Below are 6,000 nucleotides of genomic sequence, written 5' to 3'. Positions count from 1 at the left end.
ATTAATACATTTTCGTACCAGAATTAACGATGACCAGGGCTGATAACACAATTCCCTTTAACAGAGACCTTCAAAATCTTTAAAAGTGACTGATAGAGTTTTCAAAATTTTCCAGAGGGCAAATGAGGAAGATATTTTGTTAAAGGGGTCAAGGAAAGACAGTCTCAGCCAAAAAGGGAATTTGCATTTTTAATTAAAGAAAGATGGAAATTATACAGAAAAACATTGTGGTCGTAAAGTAAATAAAAAGCAGCTCATGGCAAAATGCACTTTTATGTCATCCTCCTTTAGGTAGAACATTATTTCCACGCAGTAATATATTTTTAGGAGAGTAGAAATCACCTTTTCCATCTCTCTTCCTATTTCACATTAGCTTTTTTTCCAAGGTCGTTAAAATGAAAGAATGACAGTAGACTTTCTTATCAACAGCTTGTTTCAACAGATACAATACATGGGTTGGGGATCGAAAAGAGCATGAGAAGCATTTCTGCCAACATTGTAGAAAATATTGAACATCTGCTATATCTGGGATCCTGGGAGTTGTAATTATAATTTTTTGAAATCTGTACACAAGAGTTATAAATATTAGAACTGTAGCCTGTGAAAGCCATGAAATATTTAACTTGTTTGGCAGGCTTAAGCAAAACTCATAAACTTAATTTAAGCAAGCCAAACACTATAGTTTCACCAATTTTACATCTTTCATGTCATTAGTTAGATAAATTAAAGCAAACTATAAAACAGCCTAGAGACTGCCGACTGGGAAGTCCTAAGGGTAGACCCCTTCCCCCCACCCCCCACCCCCCCAAAAAGTGCGTTTGGAGAGCTCACTCGTGTTGCTGGTTTACCTTTCCCAGTTATCCACACTTATCAAAGACTCTGGTTTGCTTGCAGAGGAGAGATTCGCTGTTAAGAAATGGCTTCGGGGTAAGTAAAGAGAAAAGCAGACGTCAGGCATTTTAAGTAGGTTCACAGCCACAAAAAAGAACCAAAGGCCACTGGTGATTTCCGCAAGCTGTAGGTTCAATCCGTCAAAAACCCATACGCCACCCGCCACCCGGGGTGAAAGCCTTTCAAACCTGCAAACAAAGCCCTGGTAAGTAGCTCGGCGCTGCTGCAGAGAGGCTGAGGGGCTGAGAGGAACCAGGGTGCCCTCTTGTAGCTCTGCGGCCCAGCCACAAAGGGCAGGTGGGCTGGAACATTCTGCTATGTCCACCTCACACGAGCATTTGAGATCGAACACATGTCAGTGATAACCCCGCCGACTCCACTGCCTATTTTTAAGTTAAAAGTCCTATTCAGTTAGCTCCAACACTTCCTCATGGACATCCCCTCCACCGTCCCCCCCTTATCCCAGGCCCAGCCTGTTCCCCAATAAGAAACTAATGGTAAGAGTCTTCACACTATAGATTCTGAATGAAAATAATCGATGACGCCACCGTTTATTTAATAGCACTTCATTTACAGGGTATCTTTTTGCAGTTGAACCTCAAGGCAACCCTGTTTATGGCTATGAGTAAGCGACTTCTACAAATTTAAAAAACGGCCACAGGAAAGCAGTGAGATGGGCCCACGCAGGGCCACATGGTGACAGTCCTGAGCCGAGCCCTGAGGTGTCCTGGGGCTTGGTCCGGCACTCTGGTCACAAGGGAGGCAGCCGATTCACAGAATATCTGCTCGACGGGAGTCTACAGCAGGACCCAGCTAAGGGGCTCCAAGTCCAGAGTCCTGCTGGTGGCGTTTCCAGGCCTCACGGCTTCCCTCCTCCTGGCCCTTCTCTATGCCCTGGTGCTTTTTTAGATTCAGTATCTCTATTAAAACTTCCTACTCCTCTTTCCCTGCCTTGTCTCCCTCTCTTAACCCCTACAAAGGACTGAAACTGGCTGTCAGCTCTGGGGCTTGCCACAGTCATAGCAGCCTTTGTTAACAAGTTAAGAATCTACAGGAATCCCCTCTTTGCTGTCTCTACACTCTGTACATGAGAGCAATCAAATGGATCAGCTGGAAACCCCTAGCTGCGAATGCATAAAAGAGCAAATGAATAGGAAAGTTCAAACGAGATATTTCACTGAAACATCCTGCTGATCCCGTTTCATTCTGCATTTAAGAAAATAATACCCATGCCCAAACAGCCTCTTTCTCCCTGAACTAGAGGGTTGATATCACACAGACTGTCTACACAGGGGAACCAATTCAAGGCAGAACTGAAAGTTCCAATTCAATCCAATCAGCGCATGTCATATGTCTGGGGCCAGTCCAGCGAGCCTCGAATGTAAAAGAGCCAAATGTGCGTTGCCGGTGGCCCACACAGGCAGGAACTGTTGATGCCTCAGGTTCACTTGAATGGGAAGCAAGGTTGAAGGGGTTTTCGGTATCTCCCGTGTGCCAGGTACTGTGCAAGGATTTTTATGTCTGTTTCTTAATTCATGTTCACAATAAGCTTGTGGGATAGATTTTAGTATTGGCTATCCCTCTTTCAAAAAGACATTAAGCCATTTCCTTAAGATTAAAAAGTCAGTTAAGTGGAAGGTATAAATATTGTATGCAAATCTGAAGCAAATGGAAATTCTGGGGAGATCTACAGTCCACTCACCCTTGAGAATTGTGGGCTTCCCGGCCTGTCTTGACTCAGGAACCAAGATGGCAAGGAAGAAGCTAATTAGGCTCTCCTTGTTGTTCTCACATTCTTGGGACAGCTGTGGAGATGCTCAAAACAACCGAAGTATTAGTTCTAGGGAGTCCCCACGAATTGCTCCTCCAGTTCCTCCCCGCCAGTCCCTGCAAAATAGTCATGGTCCTCCGAGACCATGGAGAACATGGTCCTACGTCCTATGACCAAGTGGTGAGGAACATGACAAAGCAAGGCTGGAGAAACAAGGGGCTTTGTCTTTCTCCTTGTCTTCCTTTCAATCTTCATCACGGATAAAGTTAAAAAAAAAAAAAAAAGAAATAAAATGATCAGAATAAAGGCTCAAAGACTTTCAAGCATGGTAATTAAAAGACCTAAGTGCCATGATTTGACATTACATTTTCTTTTACAAAGAATAATATAGTGGAAATTCCAACAGCTTCGTGGAGCCGTTCAACTCAGTTCCCACTTGTAGTTGAAAGCTCCATTTCTGCTGCCCTGGTACTGAGTCTTGACCGCAGGAGGGCATCATCTCTGATGACACGGACAGGTTCAAGGTCCTGAGGGTCAGGCCCATTGGGTGAGTGTCAGGAGACAGCAGAGCTGGAGCTCCTAGCGAGACCTGCAGGTGTGGGCCGTCAGGTTCCTGGGTGCTGACACCTTTGCCACTTGGATCCTCTGGCTGCACACCAGCAAGGCAGGCTCAGGGAACCTTTCCAGGGCAGCTGTGTGCAAGGGAAAGCTGTTACTCCTCCAAGACTGAACAGTGACAGAAGCAACTCCACCAGGCTCCCTGATCAAGCCGCACCGTCCGGTGGGAACTGCATTTTCCTCGAAGATTGCTGGGCTTGTTTACATGTGTTTTATTCTGAGCTACAGTAATCTGTTCACAAGAGACAGAAATCCTGGTAAATCAATCCTTAAAGCCTGTTGACATTTGTCCACTTGGCAGATCATAAAAGCCCCTTGAAAATCACAGGAGAAAATGTGTAAACCGCTTACCAAATTATATGATGTAAACGCCAAGAGAAGGCGTTCTGCAGGATAAGATCACTGAGTCGTGACTGCCTTCCGAATGTAACTTTATTTTGGTCTTGGGTTATATGTGAGGTGTTGCCAAGATCAACTGAAAGAGAGACAAAGATATATAAATTCAGCCCCAAAGCTGACTTTTAGTTCTCTGTCTTCAAAAAGACTGGAGATTCTTTATGAGATGTAGTTTCGCATAAACAATCTTTGCTAACAAGAGTTTTCCCCCAGTATCAGTTAAATTTTAACTAGTTCCCTGTAAATGTTATGTGAGTGCCAGAAATAATCTTGAGTTTGAAAAGAAAAAAACTAGGACTGGAGAAAGCTTCATGGCATAAATACGCAGAGAAAACAACCCAGAAATGGTTGGTGGCAAGCGGACTGCACGGGGCGAAGAGTTCAAGGTTACTGCCACCACTTTCCCAAGAATGTCTCCAGAGAGATTTCCAGAAGACTCTAAGAGGGATGTAATAGAATGATTATGCACGAAGCGATGATAAGTGCTCGCTGCCCGTATAACGGTGCAGGTAAAAATCTACCATAAGCTGTTATGCCTGAATTGAGGCTTATCCCAGGCCCTTTGAAAAATCAGGTTCACAGTCTGAAACCCTCTTTATATATCAGGGTAATCTCTATAGATTCCATTTCAAATCTTTTGCCTCAGTTGCCTAACAATTAATTACTGTATCTGACTCTTCCTTAGAGACAGTGTTCGTTTCATTACCTCTCTTCACAGTTTCGTACATTGTACTAGATATTCAGCTAGGAGCGAGAGTTCTTCATGAATGCTGCTGGGTATACTTAGGTAAGGAATTCCCTTAATGTTCACACACGCCTGGCATCAACAATAAAGCTGATGGTAGGGAGTAGCTCCCAGGTCTCCAAGGTGACAGGAAGCCCTTCTTGTGTGGAGAGCTCTAGGGACAGGAGAGGCATGACTGCCTCCTGTGAGAAGGGGCTGGGCAGGGTTTCTAGTGTTATCCAGGGTTCCCACCTCTTTCTTTAGGTAGAGAGTTATAAATACACTTCCTGACATCCAAGAAGGGTTTGCTAAAGACTTCTAAGACCAATGACTTGGTTCTCCTACAACGCATGTGCAGGCACATATCACACCACCACAGAATCTCACATGGCTGGTGGCCTTCTCCAGGAACTGATTCAACATCCTCCTGAATGCACATATCCCGTCTCCAATGTGTTCACTCAAGTCTCATGCAGCCTACACAGATGGACACAGGGAACATCCTGGCCCCAAAGCAGCCCTAACACCGTTGGACAGCTCTAAATCTGCCAAACTGACTTTTCTGAATAACCCTTGGCATTAGTTTTATTTCCTAATAAGGAGATTTTTATTTCCTGATATCCTAAAGAAGAAATGCAATCGCCTCTTCCAAAAATATGAAGCTGCAGTCAGGAGAGAGCGAGTAGTTGTGTGTGACTTTGGGAGCCTTCTCCTCTCCATTCTTTCCAGGCTAGAAGAAAAGACAGTATCCAGGATGCAAGCAGCTGCCCCTGCCTGGGTGCCCTGGTCTGGGGACCCTGTGGCACGGCTTGGTAGTAGCACATCCCTGTGTGTCTCTCTGCAGGTTTCTCACATGTCAATTGTGCTACTTCTACTGATGCAAGAGGTTTTTAAATGTAATCCAAATTATGCGTTCCACTTATCCTCTCTTCATTTCACATGCATTTGGTGGGTGACTATTATATGCCAGTTTCATGTTCTATGCTAAGTTCAGGGGCATCTATGGTGATTAAGATACAACACCTCTCTTCCAGGAGCGGATTGTCTAGAGTAAAACCTCAATGAGTAAACAGGCAAGTGTAATAATGCATCCTTATTAGGACAAGAGCTCAGAAAAAAAGGCTCCAATCCTGTAAAGGGGGTCTTGAGGATCTGATGTCAGAGAGAACCAAGCAATAGGCAAGTAAGCGGGCAACAACAGAATGCCTCTCAAGCAAAGGAAATAGCTTTAAAGAAGACCAAAGTGAGGATATATTTCTGGATCCACACAGAGCATAAGGTGAGTAGGAACAAATTTGTTAATATCCGCTGCATATAGGACATGTGTATGATGTTGTATCTACATAAGACTATGTGCTCATGTTTAAGGTATACTTGAATATTAAAGATTAAAATAAAATGTGCTCACTTATTGAGTGATGTAAGCACTGAGATATGAAGATGATAAAAGGTTAGTTGTGGCTTTGTGGGACTCATAGTCTGATGGAGGCACTATTTTTTAAACTTGCATGTTATCCAAAGCAACATGATCAAATAGTAACACTGGTTATTTAGTTAAGTGAAAAGTTTTAAAATTATTTTTGAGTAATTGGGTTGAGAA

The 6,000-nt window shown here is 43.7% G+C and overlaps 1 long non-coding RNA gene across 1 annotated transcript in view; it reads right to left on the bottom strand.

Annotated features, from left to right (window-relative positions):
• Positions 1-818: 818 nt before the first annotated feature.
• The window catches only part of LOC144287520 (uncharacterized), an 88,994-nt gene continuing 83,812 nt past the window's right edge, over positions 819-6,000 (bottom strand). Inside the window, exons 2-3 of the long non-coding RNA XR_013355305.1 lie at positions 3,632-3,755; positions 819-3,512 (exon numbers count right to left, since the gene is read on the bottom strand). This is a non-coding gene — a long non-coding RNA (uncharacterized LOC144287520). The remainder of the gene's footprint in view (positions 3,513-3,631; positions 3,756-6,000) is intronic.

Source organism: Canis aureus, chromosome 17 (assembly GCF_053574225.1).
Source record: "Canis aureus isolate CA01 chromosome 17, VMU_Caureus_v.1.0, whole genome shotgun sequence".
NCBI classification, from domain to species: Eukaryota; Metazoa; Chordata; class Mammalia; order Carnivora; family Canidae; genus Canis; species Canis aureus.
Note: the sequence above shows the minus strand (reverse complement) of the source record. Positions and strands in the feature narration are given on the sequence as shown.